This window comes from Moschus berezovskii, chromosome 8 (genome assembly GCF_049115385.1).
Source record: "Moschus berezovskii isolate FMDL1 chromosome 8, NW_MosBer_1.0, whole genome shotgun sequence".
In the NCBI taxonomy this organism is placed as follows: Eukaryota; Metazoa; Chordata; class Mammalia; order Artiodactyla; family Moschidae; genus Moschus; species Moschus berezovskii.
Window position 1 is genome coordinate 22,355,801 of NC_142467.1, and position 23,653 is coordinate 22,379,453.

The following is a 23,653-nucleotide window of genomic DNA, read 5'->3' on the forward strand; positions in this document are numbered from 1 at the left end:
AAAAGGACAGAAACAACATGGATCACAGAAGCAGAAGAGGTTAAGAAGAGATTGGCAAGAGCACGGAAGAACTATGTAAGAAAGGTCTGAATGATCCGGATAATCATGATGGTGTGGTCACTCACCTAGAGCCAGACATCCTAGAGTGTGACGTCAAGTGGGCCTTAGGAAGCATTACTACCAGCAAAGATAGTAGAGGTGATGGAATTCCAGCTGAGCTATTTCAAATCCTAAAAGGTGATGCTGTTAAAGTGCCGCACTCGATATGCCAGCAAATTTGGAAAACTCAGCAGTGGCCACAGGACTGGAAAAGGTCAGTTTTCATTCCAATCCCAAAGAAGGGCAATGCCAAAGAATGTTCAAACTACCATACAATTGTGCATATAATTTCACATGCTAGGAAGGTAATGTTCAAAATCCTTCATGCTAGGCTTCAGTAATATATGAACCAAGAACTTTCAGATGTACAAGCTGGATTTAGAAAAGGTAGAGGATCCAGAGATCAAATTGCTTGGATCACTGAAAAAGCAAGAGAGTTCCAGAAAAACATATATTTCTGCTCTATTGACTATGCCAAAGCCTTTGACTGTGTGAATCACAAAAACTGGAAAATTCTTAAAGAGGTGGGAATACCAGACCATCTTACCTGCCTCCTGAGAAACCTGAATGCAGGTCAAAAAGCAACAGTCAGAACCAGACATGGAACCACAGACTGGTTCACAATTGGAAAAGGAGTACATTAAGGCTATATATGCTCACCCTGCTTATTTAACTTACACGCAGAATACATCATGCAAAATGCCAGGCTGGTAGAATCACAAGGTGAAATCGAGATTGCCAGGAGAAATATCAGTAACCTCAGATATACAGATAACACTCTAATGGCAGAAAGAGAAGAACTAAAGAGCCTCTTGATGAAGGTGAAAGAGAGAGTGAAAAAGCTAATTTAAAACTCAACATTCAAAAAACTAAGATCAGGGCATCCGGTTCCATCATTTCAGGGCAAATAGATGGGGAAAACGTGGAAACAGTGACAGACTTTATTTTCTTAGGCTCCAAAATTACTGTAGAAGGTGACTTCAGCCATGAAATTAAAAGATGCTTGCTCCTTGAAAGGAAAGTTATGATGAGTCTAGATAGTGTACTAAAAAGCAGAAACATCACTTTGCCAACAAAGGTCCATATAGTCAAAGTTGTGGTTTTTCCAGGAGTCATGTATGGATTTAAAGAAGGACCATAAAGAAGGCTGAGGACTGAAGAACTGATGCTTTTGAACTGTGGTGCTGAAGAAGACTCTTGAGGGTCCCTTGGACAGCAAGGAGATCCAACCAGTCAATCCTAAAGGAAATCAACCCTGAATATTAATCTGAAGGACTGAGGCTGAAGCTGAAACTCCAATACTTTGGCCACCAGATGTGAAGTGTTGACCCACTGGAAAAGACCCTGATGTTGAGAAAGACTGAAGACAGGAGGAGAAGGGGACAACAGAGGATGAGATGGTGGATGGCATCATTGACTCTATGGACATGAGTCTGAGCAAACTCTGGGAGATAGTGAAGGACAGGGAAGCCTGGTGTGCTGCAGTCCATGGGGTCGCAAAGAATCAGACAGGACTGAGCAACTGAACAACATTTAGAACTTTGATTGAAGTGTTTTTCTTTTTAGACACAGTCTTGTTTACAATAGACAATTTAAAAGCTGCTACTCCTGGCTTAGAAAGCAATGTTATAATGTCTTCCCATCAGTATTATTAAAAACATTTATCTCTGTTATAAAATTATAACAGAAAGTTATAAAAATTTCACTACAATGATAATTCAAATATTAAAGCAAATATAAAAATGAAATTATATGATAGAATACCAAAGGATTAAAAAGGTTTAAAAATTCTTTGCAAGAGGATATTTTAATTTCTGATTAAGCAAAATATAGTAGAGTAGCCACTAGTCACATATGGCCTATCTAAATTTAAAGTAATTAAAGTTACATAAAACCTAAAATTCAGCTTCTCCATTGCACAAGCCATGTTTCAAGTGCTCAACAGACACATATGGTTGCTGGTTACCATACTGGACAGTGCAAATAGAGAACACGACCATCATCACAGAAAGTTTCTACTGAATAATGACGGTCTTTGTTAGAGAGACCACTACCGATGAACTGATGCGGACAGACCAATTTATTTCTGTTAAGTCATTTTTCCTTTGGTATAGGAGGTTGAATTAAACCTCTCAAATTTAAAAGATTTTCCTGGAAAATCCATATTATAATGTAACTAGTTAAAGCTGTGCCATAAGCACTGCAGTATAGATTTTCTTTTTCCTCTTGTGACACAGAGAATGGAATTTTTAAAAATTCCATTTCCTCAAGATAAGGAATTATAACATTAGCTAGTTTTCCCTTTCAATTTGCATTTTTCTTTCTTTATAACGATCTGCTCTAACCCTGCTCTGCTTCAAGGTTTACCCAGCGATAGCCTGACCTGTGTTTTGTGGCAAGGCGTTCCTAGTTGATGCATAGCGCAGTACTTCAGGCCTCCAGCTCCACACTAGTGAAGTTCATAAGTAGCATTAAACAAAAACCTCACAGCCTAGCCAGGTTTTCCGACCAGGTGAAGGGTATGTCTAATTTAGTGGAGAAAAATGTTACTCATGCTTAGCAATGAACCATGCAGCAGAGCAAAGACAGAACTATAACAGTAACAAAAGTCAATACAAATAATATGAAAAACTCCCAAATCACAGGGCTAAACCAGCTGCAGTTAAACACAACTCATGAAAACCTTGAGAGAAGTAATACATCTGTGTTTAAAAGACTGGTTAAACCAAGTAGTTGATCCACGTGATAAGAAAGGAGGTCTGTAATTACATAAGCATACTTTTAAGTATTTTCATCAAAAAGTGTAATGAATAATCACTTAGTATTAAAAATAGTTTGATTTTAAAAGTAGAAAGGTCATATATGAAAAACATAATAAAGTCCAGGTAAAGAAATACTTGATAGAATAATCCAATTATTTTAGAAATGAATCTTTCACCAGAACAGCACATTGTTGTGAAACTAAGTTTCCATAGAAGATTCCATAGTTCCTAAAAAATTACTTAGCACCTTGAAATTAGCCACAGAATATACCTTAGCCTGGGGGCAAAAAAAAAGGAAGAATAAAAATGCTACGCCAACCTCCCAAACCATTCTGCAAACAGATTTTTTATTTTGGAAATTACACTTGCTTTCAAGATTCTTTGGGTCATTTAAATACTCAACATCTCTTTGCTCCCTTGCACACTTCCCAAGCAAGTCTAAAACCAAATAAACTGCTACAAATGTTTACCAACAAAATATCAATTTTCCAAGTCTTTTTTCTTAATTTTTAAAACTTAAGAAGTTTTATTACAATTAGGTAACTACTCCTGGCAGAAGGCCTCTGAAATATTGTCTCTCAGACACTTCGAAAAGTTGGAAACTCTCAATTCATTAGGACTTTGAGTAGCTGTTTTGTACCTAAGAATGAGAATTGATGGAGAGGTTGTGACTAAAAACATAATTTTATGAAATATGATCAAAACATAATGGTTTTGTTATGATGCATATAACAATCAAGAACCGTTTTCTTTTCAGCAAGCTCCTACAAAGTGCCTCCCGTATAATTATTAAATAAAAACACTCATTTATTCAGTACTCAGCTAAGCTTTTAAACTCTGAAAAAGAGAAGTACACAGTGAGAGAGGTACTTACATGGTTTCCTTGGATACTGGATGATGCCATTCAGGTCTATGTTTTTATCTGAAAGTGGTGCCCTGTGGAGAAATGAGGCTTGGTGAGTGGCTGTTTATACATAGTAAGTAAATAAGAACTTTGTTTATTTTACAAAGCACTTTTGATTTTGACCTAGATTTATTTTTCTCGTCACACCCAACCCTTGTAAATGGCAATAATACAGGAGAACAGGTACTTTGCACAATTCTTTTTAACACCGCTGAAGGAATCATAATTATTAAAGCAGAAACTCTGAATGCCATGGCTAAGCACATGACTCCTTGGGCTGCTTTATATATCTTGACTACTATACTGACGTCAGATGTATCAATGAACACTGCCTGCCTCTTTCTTCTCCTTCATAAAGAATTGTTCTTGAAGCATCAATAAAGAAGTTAATCTAAAAAATTCACATAAACGATAAATGTCCTTACCATAATCAAAGAGTAAGAGAACTCTAGCTTTAGCCCGCTCCTAAACACTTCAGGGTTTCCTTAGCTGCCATTTTAAATATTGTAGTAGGATCCTCGAGTCCCAATCGTTTAAGTGCTATGAGCATACAATTTTGACATTCAGTCTCTCAGAACTACATGCTTTCTAATTTTGGTAGCATGATTAATCCCTCCTATGTGATGAGTTTCAACCGTCTAATATTTCTTTGGATCGAAAAGAACAAATGAGCTACAGCAAAGAATGGCAACTAACTTGAATGCTTCATGCAGTTTAATAACCTGAAATGAAGTGAGCGTGTGCTAGGTTTCCATTAAAAAGTTTCCAGCCACAATTAATTGAACAAAAACTCGTCTTGTTCCAAGATTATTCTTGGAAATGTAATTTTGAAGTCTACGTGAAATAAGGAAACTTACTTTTTACCATATGAAAGCAATCTCATTTTTTCAGGAATGATTTTTGGATAGCCTTCCGATTTGACATTTTCCATCTGAACGAGCAGCGAAGGGGCTTGGCGGGGGGGCAGGGGAGGGCAGCAGTTCTGTGTTCTTTCGCCAGCTCTGACAAAGGTCTGGTTGTCAGTGATACCTTTACAGCTAAATTTACTCCAGAGTGACAGGAACAGGTGCAGCTCGGCCTGCCAGACACTTGCGCACAGGGATCACGCATCTTACGGCTTGACGATCAAGGGGGGAAAGCCTGGGTCTTCATAGAAAAGGAGAGGAGACAAACGCAGCCCAAACTGGGGGGTTTCTCTTCAAAGCCAGCTGGTCTGGCTTTATTCTACAGGAATTTTTTTACCTGTCAGAGTTTGGACAACAAAGCCCTCAGCAGGTGCTGACGGGTACAACTTCCTGGAGAAGCAGAAAGGCACTGGTGAGTTTCAATTGCCAAAATGTATTTTTCTAATCTCTAAAAGTTCATTTTGTTATCTTGGAAGAGGCACTGCTGAGGTACCTACGTTCAGAAAGCTGATGAGACCATTGGAATCAGAGCCAACTAACTCAACAGTGGGTTTTCCTGGCGTAGAAAGTAGGGCTGTTACCATTTGACAGTTTTTTAGAGGAAGAGCAAAGTTTTTTTTTAAAAGAAAATACTTTATATTTTTAATGTTGTTCTCACTCATTACTCTCTTCAGTATCTGAAAGATGAAGAATTAATTATATATATGATACTATTCAAATAAATACATAAATATCATTTTGACGCCTTTTAATCTAATTCTGTCATAATCTATTCATTCTAAATAAAATGTTATTTTTCAATAAATCTCCAAACTAAAATGTGAAATGGTACATGATCTTTTCAAAAGTTTCATGGGCTAGAATATTTTATGTGTGCATGTGACAGGAATATGATTAGAGAGAATATGAAATTAACTATTTTTAATAAATTTTTAAAAATTGCACAGAATATTTAACAAATAGAAGTGGCAACATTTTCTCATTACAAAGAGTTTCTTTAGAGGAAAGTCTTCAGAATAAACAATACACTACTAAAGCATGTTTTTACGTCACTGATTTCCAAAATTAGCACTTTTATATACTTGGTATTTTTACTTTGTGAATTCAAAAGTTTAGGCAAAAATATTTTTTTCAGAATAGGATCTTAATTAATGCAAAATATGGAAAAATGAGACCACATGTTAGGACGTATTTTTAAAAAGTGATTCTATTTCAAGGACTCATTCTTTTAACTATGCTTCACAGCATTTCTCTACAAATTGTTGTATTATAGCAAATTGAAAACATTTATTTAAGCAAGTAAGGAGCTTAAAGCTAGGGACTATACATAGTAAACATATGAAACCACTTTAATAACCAAATTCCATATTTGCAAGCAACATGGACTAATGAATGTAAAAGATGCACAGCATACATTTATCAAGAATGCTATAAATTATTATGCATAAAATCAATTTTCTGGGCTGTGGGGGGTAGAACTGGTGGTGCTTAAGAAGAGAAATGCTCCTACCAGTATAAATTAATACTATAAGACAACTGTTTTACTCTGATGATCCCATAAATAATTTTCAATCTATATGCTTAACACATTGTCACATAGTGGGAAAATAATAAGGTCTGATATTTTTTAATGACCACTATATCTAAAACAATTTTCAGATCAATGATGACACAGGTATGTCACAAATTTATATATATCATTCTCTTTCAAATTATTTTAATTGCTGTTTAATTATGAAATATGCGTAGTTTAAAAAATTACCAGAAATTATTCCTCCCACCGAAAAAAGTAATGTTTTTAAAACATAGTCTTATCTACATTTTAATGAAACAATATTTTGAAATCTCAAAAATCAGATCTGATTTTCATTATAAATTATTACATGTAGAATGTGGTTCAGAAAAGTAAAGTGCATTTTATTTTTTTAAAAAACTCATGTATTTATTGTGGTTTCAAACTGCTCTTTTTATGTAATATTTTATCAACTTCATCATATTGATTTTGGCACCTGAGTAACCATGGTCACTGAAAATTTTAGATAACTTCACTAGCCTCTTAAAGAATGAATATGCACTCCATGCATTTGATAATTTTTTTTTTTAATCTTGTCTGTTAAATCCTGTATTCAAAAGAAAGGACTCAATTTGAAAGATGACTACTGCAAAACTGAACATATATTTTTAAGTCAAATTCAGAATTGTATTTATTAAATTTCTATATGCAATACAATTGGCTATAATTATAATAATACTTGTCATTAACACTAAGTATAAGCAACACAAAAACTTCTTCCAAATTACTTTTTATGACTTTAGTGAAATATTTAAGTGTGACTGAACCTATGAGAAACATTGTTAGGTATAGCCCAAATATTTCTACATAACTAAAATTTATCATTTTAACCCTGCCCTAAATTATTGGCTTAATCTAAAATTCTATGATAAATTCTTTTAATTATGAGAAAAAGTTTTAACTCCTAGTTCAACATGCAACTACATGTTTGTCCTTTCTGATAAACCTTCAACTTTCATGTCAGAAAAATACCTATGCCAACTCCCCACAATGTACAGGGTTTCTTTTCATCAGTCTTAGTCAGAAACTTGGCTTAAAGTTGCAATGATTCATATATACCCTAAAACTTTAATTTTAAAATACATGTACTTTAAGCATTATTTGCGATATATCTTTGTATCTTAAGGACAGTTTTTAGTGGAGAAAAAAATAATTATTTTCCCTTTTCAGAAAGACATTTGAAAAACATTTTGTTTACCTTATATGGTCATAGGGAAAATCTTGGTTCTCCAAGCAAATAACTTCAATAAGTCATATTCCAAATATCAATCTATTTAATTACAGGACAAAGAAGTTTCCAGCTAAAATGCTTTACTCATAAGGATTTAAAGAAACAAAAATACTTTGGCAGCTTTATATGTATCTCCTCATTGACTAGCCACCTGACTGACAGCTGTCAACAGTCTGTGAGCCAAATGTAACCCAGTAAAGATAAAAATTACATATTACTCATCCCTGTTGATAATACCTGGTGCCAGTAGGTTTTCCAGTAGGAATAACTAGACTGTAGATATAAAGAAATAAAAGAGGAATCATTTTAATTGCTTACCAGGGCTCCTTTGTCACTAACTTGTTCCTCCTTCTTTTTCTTATTTATTCCACTTCTCTCAGTGGCCAAGTATCACATCCACAAAGAATTCATTTCCTTAAGGAAACTTTAGATGTATGTAACAAGTATGTGTCCATGAATAAACGAGCAGCGAGGTAATAATGGCCATGCATTTCTTTCAATCAAATCTTCTTTTAAGCTCATGAAATCTCTGAAAGAGTCTTTGAAGCTTTCAACTACTCATTTTAAAGAAAATGAAACAGAAGCACAAAAATGAAATTTATCCAAGGTCACCAACCTGAGGATGTAGATGTAGACTTGGGTCCATCTCATAACTTCATATCCAGTGATTTTTATTTTCTTCCGTTAGACTTAAACATGTGGACTGTCAAACTATAAGTTAAAAAAGTATACATGAAAAATTAATGTGACTTTACATTCCTTTGGAGAACCATTTTCAGTTACCAAATTTAATACCTCACTGGAGAAGGAAATGGCAACCCACTCCAGTGTTCTTGCCTAGAGAATCCCAGGGATGGGGAAGCCTGGTGGGCTACCTCCTATGGGGTCGCACAGAGTCGTACATGACTGAAGTGACTTAGCAGCAGCAGAGAGATACAGTTTTATCAGAGCATATTAAAATGTAGTTTAATAAAATAGCATAAACACATTAAAATATCTATGGTATAAATTCTTTTTTAGATTCTCTTTATTAATTAAATTGATTTCTAAACTGAAAATGTTTATGGTGCTTATGAAACAGCAGAAGTAAAATATAATCAATGGCAGCATAAATGTTGAGAAGATCAATGTAGAAATGAAAAGTTCAGGTTGAAAATTTCTTATATATTAGGGGATAATTAAAAATACCAAATATACCAAAGTACAAGCATATGTATAACAGAATACTCAAGAAAAGAATATATTAAACAGTTCATATAACTGATTCAACAACTGACTAGATGGTGTGTGTGTGTTAATTACTAAACTTCTCTGGACCCAAGAGGCCTCATCAGCAAGTGTTTTCTAACAGCTAAGAAATTCTATTACTCAATAATCCTATATTAACATGAGTGTTTTGTATTTATTCATATAATTATATTAATAAAAAGTCATATTGCTTTGGGTTTTTATAATGCTACACAATACACTGATTCAAGGACATGAGGATATAGTCAAATGTTTTCTGACCCTTCAGAATAGAAATTGTTTAGGATATATCTACCATGTTCTAAATGTAAAATAATTTATGCTAACCCTGGGCTTTGGAGAAATATTTGCCTTTGAGTAGTGTCTGCTTGAAAATCCAAACATGGAAATGAATTTTTTAAAAAAGGAGTTGGGTGGGGGGACTTAAAACATTGATGTCAGATACGAGAGGAAACTGTGGACAGGGTTTTCCTGCAAGGAATTAGTCTAAAATAATCTCCAACAGCTCTACGATACCATTTAGCAACTAAATTATATATCTAAATTTACAAATGAATTTGCTTATTCTATTACATTTAGTCCAAATCAACATTAGTCATTAATCAGAAAACCATTTAACAATATGCAATAACAGTATGCAAATCAATTGCAAACAAAATAATCAGGAAAAAATATCCATTCCTAAGAATTGGGAAAGACAGGGGTGTCAAAGCAAAATATTCACAATCACAAGACTTTCAAATAAATTCAATCATTTCCCTGAATCTCAAAGGGCTGTTAGTGAGGGTGAAAGATTTGTCCCTCGTCTGCCTTTGAAGGATCATAAATGTTTTCTCCTTAGAGCTGAAGACTGTTGTCCACCAGAGCAGAAGCAGGCAGCTGAGCTGTCTCTGTTTCACTGCTTAGTAATTTTGTAACTGGAATGGATGAGACTCTTCGCTGGGCTATGTGTAAATCGCAGGAAAGGAAGTTTTAGTTTTTAAACTAAAGAAGGGGTTTCCTCTGCTGCACGTCCCAAAAGGATTCTAGGCCATATTGGTGGGTTCCTGTCGGCAATGGCTTGCTCTGCCTTCTCCCTATCGATGTAAGTAGCCCACAATGTCAGCATTCCAAATAATTAAAACACCAGTATTAACCTATGAAATCAGCAGACAAAACAAAATCACTTTGTAATACACTACTGTTCAGTTGGCTATATTTTTCCCACTTGGGTACTCTGGTAACAAAACATGCAAGGTCTTACCCAGGGATGACATTATCTATCACACATAGCTTTGAATTTTTCAGTGTGTTCTATAGGCCTGAGTTGACACAAAGGACTTAATGTTCATTTAACGTTTACAGTTTTATAAAATGGGACACTTTTTTTCCTATTCTTTTTTTTAATTGAAGTATAGTTGACTTACAATGTTCTGTTAGTTACAAGTGTATAGCAAAGTGATTCAGTTATACATATATATATATATATACATATATGTATATTCTTTGAAAAAGAATCTGAAAGATTCTTTTCCATTATAGGTTATAACAAGATAGTGAATATAGTTCCCTGTGCTATACAATAGGGAGACTTTTTTTAATGGATAAAAAAAATGTCAGCCAGCACATGAATATGTCTGTTTGTGTCAGAAAAGCACTGGTACAAGAAACAGGCGTGGTAGAGGCCCCCCTAATCTGAAGTGTTAAAAATATCTGTGTCCAAGAGAGGCTAATGGCAGCAGCTGGGTATGGAGAGAGGTTAAAAGCCTGGGAATGTGGATCCCTGTGTGGCCTCGGAAGCCCATGTTGTGAAGGTTTCTCCTGATGGCTAGGCAGACAGAGGTAATTAGGAGGAAGTAAGGGACATTTGTATTGATTGAAAGCTTCTTTCGGGAAAAGTCATATTTCGTACGTGATCAAGAACAACGCTGGCCCTGGGTGTAGGGAGTCTGGGCTCACAGCAGCTGGTGGTCACTGAAGCAGGCATGTGTTTGCCGGCCAGTTGTCACTAAAGGTAGAGGTTCCTGGAGCCAGAGCTCATTTTACCAGTTTTGCTGAGATTTTTGGATCCCAGGAACATATTCCACCCAAGAAAAATAAGCACTTCCCCTTTGATAAGTGAAGATGAAGAAGTGTGCAGAAACTTATTAGAATTAGGTCCACATATGGCTCAACCATTTTCTAACTACCATGGGTAGAATACACATGGCATGTTTTTTCGTTTGTTTATAATATGAACCAAGACAGGTGATGGAAAAAATCTGTACCATTTTGAACTCTCATTCTTACTATTTTGAAAGGCATTCACTAACTTAGAAAGTTTCATAAAACTTAAGTTGGGAGGCCAGGAATGAATAATGGAGAAAAGGTAAGGTTATAGGATTAGGACTTTGCAGATTTTATGCTCACCCCTACATTCAAGCAGTCCCTGGAGGAGGAAATGGCAACCCACTCCAATATTCTTGCCTGGAAAATTTCATGGACAGAGGAGCCTGGAGGGCTATAGCCCATGGGGTCACAAAGAGTCGGACCCGACTGAGCACGTGTGCACATTCAAGCAGTAGCTTGCAGAAAAAATGTACATGGATACTGGAGGAGCTAGTTAAAATGCTGATTCCTGTGATTGAGGCCCAGTGGGCATGAGGTGGGGCCCAGAAATCTGGGTATTCTGCTAAGCTGTTTTCCGCACTAAATTGTTCAGTCCTTAACACAACCTTCTCTTCTTAAAGAAGGTCAATTCTCCTGCTCTATGGCAGCAAGAAAACTAGAACTTAGGGATCTCAAGACCTGAATGATTAAAGAGAACATATGGAAACAGGTACAGATGTCACACGCCCATTGTTATTTACTATCTGATATAATTGTGCTTAAGAAGTTTAATTATTTTTATGTGCATTGGCAAATGATGAAATTTACCCAATACTAGGGCTTCCCTGGTGGCTCAGAGGTTAAAGCGTCTGCCTCCAATGCGGGAGACCCGGGTTCGATCCCTGGGTCGGGAAGATCCCCTGGAGAAGGAAACGGTAACCCACTCGGGTACTCTTGCCTGGACAATCCCATGGACGGAGAAGCCTGGTAAGCTACAATCCACGGGGTCGCAAAGAGTCGGACACGACTGAGCGACGGAACGGAACGGAAGTGAACAAGCCAAAAGTCATTCTCAAGTTCTACTTAAGTTTCAGGCACTTGATAGTATAGCTTAAAATATGAAAAATGGCTTGAACTGACTCTTCAGGAAAGTCATAAACAACAGCACAGACAGTGGTTATTATAAATGTGTACGCACAAACATTCAAGTTTTGGAATACTCAGTTAATCATCACTGACCTAAGAAGTTTAAGAGGTTACAGCCTAGCTATAATGTAAGGAAACCACAAGCTTTATTCTCCCGTGTGTGAGTCATTTTTGTTGCCATAGACTACACAAACTAGAACCTCACAGCTATATAAGAGTAAGGTGAGGACATGTGGATGGATGAACACAAATCCTTCACAAATACTAGATAAACAAGATAAGCATGTGATTTATTTGCTGTGAGTTAATCATCATTGTAATCAAAGAGCAATTATAGTGATTAATAAAAATAATCATAGAAATTCTTCTATGACCATATTGCCTATAGAATACATCACAGATTGTTTAGGAAATAAGCAGCTTTGTTAGCAGTATTTTATTTTGGAGTGATTCAGATAAATAGAAAATATTAATGAAATCCTATGGTTCTGAAACAAAAAATGCAGTTTTCCAAAGCAATGAAAAGAATCTGATTAATAGCCAGCCACGGTAGGGCACTTTACAGCGTTTACAACTGAAAATAAAAAACTTAACAGCTGAAAATAAAAAGATGAAGCAGAAAAGATGAAGGAAAGACGAAAGAAAGGGAAGGAAATTTTAAAAATAGGCGTGTATCTATTGATTGGCTATTTAGTCATTTTTAAAGGAGCCAAAAGGAACACAAAAATTGTAGAATGTCTCTTAGTGCCCCACTTTAAGTAGTGTTAAAATCTTTTACTTAGAATATTTTGTTTCTGAATAAAGTGATCAGATTTGATATGGATGCTCCATGTTTACAGGTTCAGTGCTATACAAGGTTGAGAAATATTTAATTTACATGCCCCACCTCTGCACACAGGAAGAGGCTTTACCAGGGATTTTGTAGAGGAGAAACGGCAGAATGCATTTTCCCCTCCAACCTTGTACCTCTCCCCAACCCTACCAAATTCTTCCCTTCATCCAGGAAGCAGCACTATTCTTAACACAGGGTTCTTATATCTCCTTCGAGATGTTCCTGGAAGAATAATCACTAATTACACCTCTGGGAGCTGTTGGAGTGGGAACAAAAGGGAGTGCGTACAGGGTAAGGCTGAGGAACGACAGAGCAGGCCGCGGCACAGGCAGCAACCATGGGCAAAGAGGGAACGGAAGCGGTGACCAGCACAGCAGGACCAGAGAGCGCTGGTTTTTTATTTTAAATAGAGAGCAGACAAATTCTCAAGCATCAGGATATTCTGCTGACAGAGATCATGTTTTTCCATTCCAACCTTTTCAAAAACAGTAAACTTTCCTCCTCAAGTGAGAGCCAGGCTGCCCGCTGACCTGCACCCAGGACACGTCGCTGTCAGCAAACCAACGGGAGACGTACTGAGAGTCTCCTCCCCGAAGCATCTCCAGACCAACACGGCAGGGCATCTGTGGAACCTCAGTCATCACCGATACTCCTTTGGATTTTGAACCCTTTGCAGAAAACTCTGGAAGAGAAGTTCCTTGAAAGGAGTAGCAACGCAATGTCACTGAGGGAGTGGGGTTGGAGTGCCTGGCTCCTCTGGTTGAATACAGGCCAGGAGAATCCCGGAGGCTTCTGAGGAAAGGAAAGGACCTCGCGGGTCACATCAGGGAGAGGCCGTGAGGAGATAGGTGCGCTCAGTAAAGAGCTATTATTGGTTTTAAGCAGTGCTGCTGGGTGAGCAGAGCATGCCAGAGGGCAAAGGAGGACAGGCTGAAGGTGAGCAGAGGGAAAGACAGAGATGAGTCTCAGTGGCCTCACCAACTGCCTACACCACGCAGAGAGTATTGATCTGAAAGACTTAAAAATTCAGCTTGAACAGGAAGCATATCTATAATAAATATAGTAATATTATGCTACACTTAATAGCATAATATTCTACATATTTATGCTGTTTCCTTAAATTTCAGAGTAAGATCATGTCATCAATAAGCAATTTAGAAGATGTCTGATTATTCCGACATAGCCTTGGTGGTGGTGGTGGTGGTTTAGTCACTAAGTTGTGTCCAACTCTTGCGACCTCGTGGACTGTAGCCCACCAGGCTCCTCTGTCCAAGGGATTTTCCAGGCAAGAATACTGGAGTGGATTGCCATTTCCTTCTCCAGGGGATCTTCCCAACCTAGGAATTGAACCCAGGTCTCCTGCATTGCAGATTCTTTACCAACTGAGCTATGAGGGAAGCCCAATGTAGTCTTTCTCTGGGCAAATGGATGTATGACTATCTCCATAAGTCTGCTAAAGTCAAGTATGAATACAAAATAAAAGTCTCCAAGAAGAATATTACATGGAACACTGATGAGGATAATAAAAATTGGTCATCCCAAAACATAAGACTTCTTGATATACTGTATATTGGTTTGATCAACATGTGGTCATAAGTATGTTTCATGCGTGTGTGCTAAGTCACTTCAGTTGAGTCAAACTCTTTCTGACCCCATGGACTGTAGCCCCCCAGGCTCCTCTGTTCATGGGATTCTCCAGGCAAGAATAATGGAGGGGGTTGCCACGCCCTCCTCCATGGGATCTTTCCCACCCAGAGACTGAACCCTGCATCTCTTATGTCTCCTGCATTGGAAGCACGTTCTTAATAAAGAACCACCTGGGAAGCCCAAATAGGTTCTATATTTATTTCAAATATGAAATGCTCTAATATGAAATAAAACTGCTTTGAAACATGAAGGCTGATAGAAAAGAAGTGGTCTTCTAAAATTTTAAGATAATGGACACTGAGATGTTTTTCAGGAATATGGATAGCCCTTGAAAGTGTACAGTATAATGATAGCTAACATTTATTGAGCATTTTCTATATGCCAAGCACTAAGTGGCTACGGAAATATAATGTCATGTACTCCTGTCAGCAAAATTCCCTCTTCTCATCCAGGAAGTTCCCATCACTTTCCCCATTTTACAACGAGGACATTCAGAAAACTAAGGTCAGATGGTTACTCAGTGTCTGAGCCTGGATTCTAACCCAGGGTCTCTGATTTACCCTTTCCTGTCTGTTGTACATTCTCCGAAAAGGTATTTCCCATAAGGTTCATACAATGATGCACAACTTTTCATTAGTGAAGCTGACTTTTAAAAAAATGATCAGACCTTTCATGAGTGTTACTCACCAAAATGTCTCCTTAAAGGCTATACCACATTTATATAAGGGACACCCTTGAAATTTCCCTTATGTATATGCGATTAGTGTCAATTTAGGACACCAATATCATATATCAAATAATCTGCTGCTTTATAAGCACATTATAGTTTCTATCAAGCACCTTGTTCATTATATTTGGTTTGGATTTAGTTTCAGCAACAAATTCATCCTTAATGATAATCATTTGCTAACAATCAGACTGTTAAGACTGCAGAACAAATTCCTAAGGATATTTCTGTTGAGCCTTCATCACTGAAATAAGCAAATAACCTCCTAAGGCATCTACCTTGAAGAGGATGACACAGGGTTAGATACATTATTTGTAAAATATTTTCTGGTTGGGGGAAGGTGTCGACTATATCATGCCCTGCTTTCATCATCCCTATAAGTGAGCAAAGGTTTATGAGTATAATGAAGCAGAAAGCACTGTAGCTAAGGACATCTATTGGAAACAAACCAACATAGTTTCACGCCCTTTATCTGGCACTTAAGAGTTATGTGACTTGGGCAGGTAACATTACCTCTCTAAGCTTTAGTTTTAAACATGTATAAAATGGGAGAATAGTAGTACTGTCTAAGAGACTGTTATTTAGATAAAAAGAAGTTTATAAAGAAGTTAATTCAGTATTGATCCAACAGCGACAAGTAGTGAATGGCCATTATGCACTGTGAACTTACTTATTTCAACCCACATTCTAAATGAAAGTCACTCAGTCATGTCCGACTCTTCGAGACTCTATGGACTACACAGTCCATGGAATTCTCCAGGCCAGAATACTGGAGTGGGTAGCCTTTCCCTTCTCCAGGGGATCTTCCCAACCCAGATATCGAACCGGGGTCTCCTGCATTGTGGGTGGATTCTTTACCAACTGAGCTATCAGGGAAGCTCCACCCACATTCTAAAAAGATAGTAACCTTTTTGTACGTATACTACAAATACATTTGTATTACAACTGAATATTATTGATATAGAAATATTTAGTTATAAGTTCATTTAAAAAATTTTCAATAAGATATTAGACCTCTTTGGTTCGGATCTTTGACTCAATGAACTAGTTGTTGTTATTTAGTGACTAAGTCATATCTGACTATTTTTGCGACTCTGTAGCCTGTCAGGTTCCTATGTGCATGGGATATTCCAGGCAAGAATACTGGAGTGGGTTGCCATTTCCTCCTCCAGGGGATCTTCCAGACCCAGGGACTGAACACGTGTCTCTTGCACTGGCAGGCAGATTCTTTACCACTGAGCCACCAGGAAATTAGTAAGCCCCAATGAACTAGTATCCACTGGTAAAAACAAACTGTTTTAATCACTAAAATTTCAAAGTTTGCTTGCATTTTACTTTCAGTTCTCATCATATTCCAAAATAGAGAGATTGCATCCCAAATAACGCAAATTAATTCTCTCTCTAAATATAGATATAATTATGTATCTTTTTGTTTTTAAATCTAGTAAGTATTGCAAACATATATATCTATGCATGATCTTGCCTTCTTGAAAAAAATACAATTTTATATTGCTTGGTTTTGAAATTTAGCTTATAAATGAAATATTTTAGAAATAACTTTTTAAGTTTTCAGCTAAGTAAAAAACCATCATTTGGAAAATTATCTAGAGAGAGGAAACAAGGTAATGTGGTAGCTTTATTCTCTCCTTTCAAGAATCTTTCCTCTTAACTTGGTGTTCTTGATGAGGACAGCTAACAGGAATACCAGATATAAACTGTTTATTAATGATCTTTAGTCTGTTTTTTTCCTGTAGTCCATATTTATACCTATCATGACATCAATAGGAATCATACACACCCCAAGTGGGACTTTATTAAACAAACAAAAAGTGCAAAATGCTATGGTTTCTGTTTTTCAAGAAGTGGCAAACAGTCTCCAGATACAGCTGTAAAGTTGCTCATGAGTCCAACAGGGAACTACTTCAAGTAGTTCTTCTGCTTGAACAGAAGGCACCATTAGACATTCCACGGGCTCCTCCTTCCCGGCAGCTGCCATAGATGGCCATCAGACATTTGGAATGACCTCAGGAGATAATCTGAGCAGGCTCTGCCCCGAAGAATTCAAGCTAGTGGGAGACCGAAGATATCAATGTTTTCTTGGCTGACAATAGCATTAAAAGGTCAACCAGGGTGAACAGAGGATGGACTTGGAGTTTCCAGTGCCTGTTCAACAACCAAGCAGCTAACAAGCAAAAGGAAGCATCTCTCAGAACGCCTGTGAAAGGGAAATAAAGCCACCTTTAGCCGCTGAGTCAGGTACTTTTAGGATTAAAGAGATCTCTATCTCTTGAAGGCAAAATTCACAAACAGAGCTCATCCAGAACTAATCCACAGCCTTCTGACAACCTACTTCTCCAACTTTTTCTAGTGCGACTACCCGGTATGGGTGAAAATGAAACTCAATGGTGGAGAAGTAGAAATTCTTTGCTGGAGAATAAGAATGGCTAACTTTTACTGTAGTTGACCATTTCCCCAGCTCTGTGCTTCACACTGAATTTCTTGCTGAATGCTCATAACAAAGTTTTAAGGGTAGCACTTTCTGTTCTATATTTTATCCATGAGGAAACTGAGGCAAAGGGTAGTTCAATAAGTTGTGTATAACTATATAGTTATACACAACTATATATATATATATTCTCCCTAGCTAGACTAGCCTTTTCGGTAGTCAGCCATGGAGAGGTTGAAGTTTCTAGCACACTGCAAGCACTTAAAGAATTTACAAGATTTTTCTCTTAGGCTATCAGATTTCAGGAGACTAGGAAGAACACTTTCTACCATGAACCACATGCAAGTGGTAAATTAATAAAAGAAGACAACAATTCAAATATGCATCAGCTCAGGAGAAAGTCAAACTTTAGAAAACATTTTGTTATTTTTAAAATATTAGCTATCATTCATGAGTACTCATCTGAAATCTTAGGGGTCCTTCAGTTTAGTTGCTCAGTCGTGTCCGACTCTTTGAGACCCCATGAACCGCAGCACGCCAGAACTCCCTGTCCATCACCAACTCCTGGAGTTTACCCAAACTCATGTCCATTGAGTCAGTGATGCCATCTAACCATCTAATCCTCTGTCATCCCCTTCTCCTCCTACCTTCAATCTTTCCTAACATCAGGGTCTTTTCAAATGAGTCAGCTTAACTTAAAAGCTAATTACCATAAATGGCCAGAATTAATACCAACATTTCACCCTGAAATAACAGTAAGAAACATAGGGGAAAATCATGGCAAAACCTACCAACCAAAGCATTGACGTTAGAAAGTTTGTGCTTTGCCTCCAAATCTGTATGATGTTTTGTCTTCCATCACTCAAATACTATAATTTGTAATTAAGTTTTGTTCATGTTACAAACACTTCAATGCCATGCTAGTGATATGAGTCTAAGACATAATCAATGTATTTCATAATACCCTCATCAAATTTGATAAAGGTTATGCTTTTCGAACAAGTCTCACTTTATGTAATACCTTCTTCCCTGACCTTAAGAGTGCTTTTAGCTATTAATTTAAAAAGATAATTTCATTTCCTCAGAATTTTTAAGTACAACTAAGCACAATGTTATACCAATTAGTCTCTTTTAAAAAGCATTATATGTAATCCATGACACTGCCAATAATATATTTTAAGTTTGAGAGATAGTGTTATTCCCTCTTATTCTCACACACTTTATTAAACGGAATTTCTTCTTGGAACAAAGAAATATTTTCTCTTGTAAAGGGTATTCTTGTCTAAAATCTTCTGTCAGGTCACCTTTCTGTAGAGTTAATTTGCCTCACCAACTCCAGGCAATGGGCCTGGTCTGGCACAAAGTGTACTATACCTTGTCAGGTGACCTTATCTTCTTTCCAAATTGATGTCATGATTTGGGGGCACACATCTAACTTCCCTTCTCTGTAAAAAATTACTGTGTTAAATGTTTCCTAAGACTTCTTTCAGCAGGAAGATACTGAAATTCTGACTTTACAACTTTTCACCCTAGTGCCAAGAAACACAAATGCCAAGAGTGTCCTAAAATCTGACTTGTGCCATAAAGCAGGTTCTTTCTTTTACCATTATTCATTTAAAACTCTATAGCAGCACATTCCAACAGAACTTTAGGTACTGATGGAAACGGTCAACCTCTGGCAGTCAAGTAAGGAAGCCACTCGTGAGCACCTGAAATGTGACTAGTGTATCTGAAGAGCTGATTTTAAATTTTATATAAGTTTAATTAACTGAAAGAACCCCATGCTCCAGGGGCTGCCATATTGGTAGCCGCTTATAGCTTCAAGGGCGTGACAAGATAAGCATTCTACACCTTTGATTGATACAGCCAGGCACTCCACCATGACTTTGGAGCTATCTTCCCAGAGGTCCACGGACAGATCAAAACACAGCACAGGCATTTCCATTTCGTGATGATAATTAGCCAAGCGATCCCCGCACAGTTCTCAGTGCAAACCAGTAAAGACAGAAGAAAGGGGGAAGAACATTTGGGGGATTTTGTGTGTGCATTTTCTCCCTCGTATCTCATTTCTCCTTGTAGCTAGCTGGTGGCCTTTCTCTAGCCAAGATGCGAACGCATCCACTGAGGCAGCTTCCCTGCTAAAGCCAATGGTTGGTTGTTCATTTTTTAAAACGGTCCTTTGGACCCCCCGAGAACGTGAGCTTAAAAAAAAAAAAAAAATCCAGCTCGGGACCCCGTCCTTTTCCTATCTGCGTGCCAGGTGAGCAAGCAGGCGGGGCCAGCGCGGGAGCGGGGCGGCGGCGCGGCCGGCGCGCACCACGCGGCCGCTCTCCCGGGCTCGCCCAGGGTTGGAGCGCTCGGGCCGCCGGCGCCGCCGCCCGCGTGCCAGCGCTTTGTGCACGTGCGTGGGTTGGCTCGCCCAGGGCCGGGCTCGGAGCGCGCCCCGAAAAGTCTGCGGGGCTGTCTCTCGCCCACCCAGGGTAAATATCCTCCAGGTCCCCACCCCAGACCAGCAGGGCAACTCTGCTGACGCCGCCACCGCTCCCCCCGATTGCAAAACCCACACCCCCAGCGTCTGCGTCCTCCCCCATTCCCCGGACCCGAGACGCGGCCCTCTGCCTGGCCCCCCTCCCCGAACCCCGCCACCAGCCCCGACGGCCCCGCTGCTAGACGCCACCCGCTGCACGCCCCGCCGAGCTCCCCTCCGCGCGCCCAGGCCCAGCAGGCCCCCAGAAGGGCCCGAGCCCGCCGCCTCCTCGCCCGGGGCGCTCGCACGTGGCGCACTCACCCCCTGCGAGCTGCCTCCCAGCTCTAGAAACGCTCCCGGGGAGGGAGCCCCCCCCGCGCCCCCTCGGCTCCGTCCGCGCGGGGCGGTGGGCATCGTGGGCAGGGGGGAGTGGAGACCCACACAGCAAGGAGTGTGTAGGTAGTGAGCGCGGGGTTGGAGGGGAGGACCGGCAATAATTGGCTGGCTTTGCGGCTGCTGCGCCTCTGCTGAACGCCCAGCCAGCGAGGATTCACTTTCCACACAAATCAACCTGAGGGACTGCTGCTGCCTGCAATCAATAACTCAGCGGAGGGAACTGCTGAAACCAGAGGCGTCCCCGGTCTGGGTCTTTAAAAGGGGCTCTTGGGCACCGGATCCCAGCCCCCTTCTTGCCATTCCCCAGACAAAGAAGTAAGCACCAAAAACGCAGGGCGGTATTTTTCACCCCATCCCTACCCCCGGTAAAGATCTTTTTTTAAAAATTAAAGGGCACACGGGTATCTAAAAGAAGAAAAAAAAGTTAAAAGGGGAAGTGTGAATATCCATTCTTTGAATTGAAGGTTTCTGTGATATTTCAAGAAATGGAATAGAATCAATGTTCCGAAGAACATTTAACAATTTTGTAAGTAAAAGGTAAAGTCTATTAAATTTAGCCATGCATATGGATACTTTTTTAATAAACTACACATTCGCAAGCAAATTTGTGATCAAGCCTTATTTGGGCATACTGAGCCAGGAAAAGGAAGAAATGTATCATAATTGTAGTGGCATTTTTAAAAGCCTTAACATATCTTTCAGACATTATTTCATGGAGATTGCATTTCTGTAAGGTGAAAAGGCCCTGGGAGATGTGTATTATGATTCCTACTTAATAGACTGTAAAAACCAAGCAGAGCTGAATAAAGGGAATTCACCAGGTCACCGGGTACTGACTACCAAGTTGAGACTAACTCACTATGGACTTGAGTCTAAAAGACTAAACTGAGCTAACACCTCTAAAATAAAAGTGGTCAAAATTCTTCATTTCTCCTTGACTGTGAAGTAACTTAAAAATCAATCTTAAGGATGTCAACGCAAATCTAGAGGCTTTATAAATCTTAATGACTCTCGACTACAAAAAATCTTGCTAATACAAATGGGAAAATGGTTATTGACCTTCATTGTCCCACAGTTGGGAAGACTAGATCCATTCTGAAGCCAAGGGAAAGGTCATTTGTGTGCTCAAAGTCATTGAAAGCTGGCTTCAGAGACCAGAATACATGAGCACTTGTCTGAGCTCAGTACAGGTAAACACTGGAAGGATTGGGTACTATTGGTAATAGAATTATTCACATCATTTATCCCAAAGTATTAAAATTGGCCTTTAAGGATATAAAATAAGCCCTTTTAGCAACTTCAGTTGCAACTTCAGTATTCCAACCTGACAAATTTTGTTAGCTTGGAATATGATGGATTTGACTTTTTTCCTTGTAATTCTTCATTAGATATTAAAATAAAGATAAATATTGGATCTTTAAATATGAGATAAAGGATATGATTAAACCTTGGCTTGGAATAACAAATCCTTTTTCTATTGCAGATTTTCTCAATCACAAGCAGTCCATATGGTGTATATACCATGCAATGAACTAAAGCCGTACCTAAAGAATTTTTGTAATTTAGCTATTTGGAACTATTTATGTTAAAGGTTATAAGTATTGTCACAATTAATGGTCATTTTAATTATTTTATATTCAGTACCTATTCATTTGGTTTAAAATTAGAATTAACATTAATGTTTCTTCAGATTAGAAGTTTCAGAAATAAATTAATTTGAATGTATTTTAATATCAACATTCTTTAACATTTTTAAAAAATTATTTACCTTGTACTTTTGCATTTTTAAGGTGCCAAAGAAGAGCTGCAAACTGTGAAGTAACTTCTATGAAGAGATGAAGTGAAGAATGGAAAGCAAATGACTGTATATGTATGTGGTAAGTGCTTAACATTTGTTATTATCATCCATCACAAAGTTAATCCATAAAGATGAAACCGCCAAACTCTTTGTCATTAGGTACTTATATTGTAAACATGTATAAAAGTGATGAGTGTTACAAAACCATTATGTGATCTGTTATATAGCAATACTATAGCATTTTGCTTAACGCTCACATGTCACCTTTCAGGGCATACCTTTACAAGTCTGTTTTACAATGAATCCATTTCAGGGGAAGTTATGTATGTCATATCTACTGTAACTATAAAAAAGATAGAACATTTTTTATGTGCTTGGAATTTCTATCCTACTACTTTTTATATCTGAACTTCTGTGTTAATCATGTTTGTGTTGAAAGTATTCTGGCTGAAGAACAGATACTACACAGTTGAATAATATTGAGGGGTAGATTAATCTATAGACTTTCTTCATTTTAGGGTGGGTTGCTGTGGCAACCACCCAGCTTACTTCAGGATAATTTTTTAAAGCTCACTTCAAGAGCTACACCCAGCGTAGGCCAAGCTTAAAAGCAGGCAGACCCCAGAGTACAGGTGGACTGCTGATTTAATGTAGGAAATTAATAAGGAATGGAGGGTGGAGTAAGATGATATGCACCCCTGACCAGAAATTAGAAATGAGCTTTCCCTAGAATTAAATCCTGAGGGTCATGCTTTCTATACCTTCTGTGGCACTTTATTTAAATATATTGCTAAACAGTTATTTTGGGGGAAAAAAAAACTTAATATATATTTACATGTTTAATACAGCACTTAATGATACTTATTTTAAAAGGAATATTTGGCAACTGGGGAGAGGGGGTGAGCTGGTTTAAATAGTACCTCAATCCCAGACATCATTTTCTCCTATAGGAAGTATCATCACCTTTTATGTAAGCCACTAGCTTCCAATTCGCTTAAAGAATATAAGAATTTTCTACTTTCCAATCACAGAATTGGAATAGATTGGAGAAGTCATTTAGTGTGTAAGCAAACTGAAACCCAGAAAGGACACACTCATTAGTTAGGCACAAACCTTGAACCAGAGAATCCAGGCCTGTTAACACGTAGGACAGACTCCTCCCTGCACCAGAAAATATTTTGATCCTAGCAAAGTACCATTTGGTGGCGAGAATGAGGATGATTTTGGTAAAAAATTAAGAAGTATTTGAAGATGAACACAAAGCACGTCTTGGATTAACCACTCTGTGGATTACCAGTAAATAATTTTAAATCTCAGATGGCTTTCTTCCATTGTGTATTTCTGCACAACCTCTTCTGTTCCACTTCAACTGTAAAGGCTCATGGGAAGGAAACTCAAGCTAATA

The 23,653-nt window shown here is 38.2% G+C and overlaps 1 protein-coding gene and 1 long non-coding RNA gene across 17 annotated transcripts in view; one reads left to right on the forward strand and one right to left on the reverse strand.

Annotated features, from left to right (window-relative positions):
- LOC129558186 (uncharacterized) overlaps positions 1-7,611 on the reverse strand; it is a 180,997-nt gene extending 173,386 nt beyond the window's left edge. For 4 of the 11 annotated variants that reach the window (XR_016038012.1, XR_016038014.1, XR_016038011.1 and 1 more), the window contains exons 1-2: positions 4,191-4,575; positions 3,736-3,797 (exon numbers count right to left, since the gene is read on the reverse strand). This is a non-coding gene — a long non-coding RNA (uncharacterized LOC129558186). The other 7 variants (XR_016038005.1, XR_016038006.1, XR_016038010.1 and 4 more) reach the window with 6 other exon arrangements.
- MEF2C (myocyte enhancer factor 2C) overlaps positions 4,947-23,653 on the forward strand; it is a 180,384-nt gene continuing 161,677 nt past the window's right edge. For all 6 annotated transcript variants that reach the window (XM_088838474.1, XM_055429053.2, XM_055429059.2 and 3 more), the window contains exons 1-2: positions 4,947-5,082; positions 22,241-22,327. The gene's annotated coding sequence lies outside the window, so the exon portion shown is untranslated. The remainder of the gene's footprint in view (positions 5,083-22,240; positions 22,328-23,653) is intronic.